Genomic DNA, 293 nt, shown 5'->3' on the forward strand with positions numbered 1-293 from the left:
GGGTTTTAATCTATTGCCTGTAGTGTCCAAGGTGGTTCCCTCTGTTATAGCTTCTTCTGTTTGCTGGTCTCTTCAGTGTCTGGTTTCCGCGCTGACACAAAGGGGACAGTGGAGGACACTTTTATTTTTTTTTTTTAGGCTCACTTGTTCAGTCACGCTGTGGAGAGGGAGGGAGGGACGCTACAAACAAATAACACTGGCATGTGCTCGCAGTGCCTCAGCCACACTGGGTCTGCCCCCGCTCACAGCGCGTTTAGCCTCCCTGCCCACACTGCTCAGGCTCTAGGTTGCTC

The sequence above is a fragment of the Bison bison genome, unplaced genomic scaffold, assembly GCF_000754665.1.
Source record: "Bison bison bison isolate TAMUID 2011002044 unplaced genomic scaffold, Bison_UMD1.0 scf7180017864481, whole genome shotgun sequence".
NCBI lineage: Eukaryota > Metazoa > Chordata > Mammalia > Artiodactyla > Bovidae > Bison > Bison bison.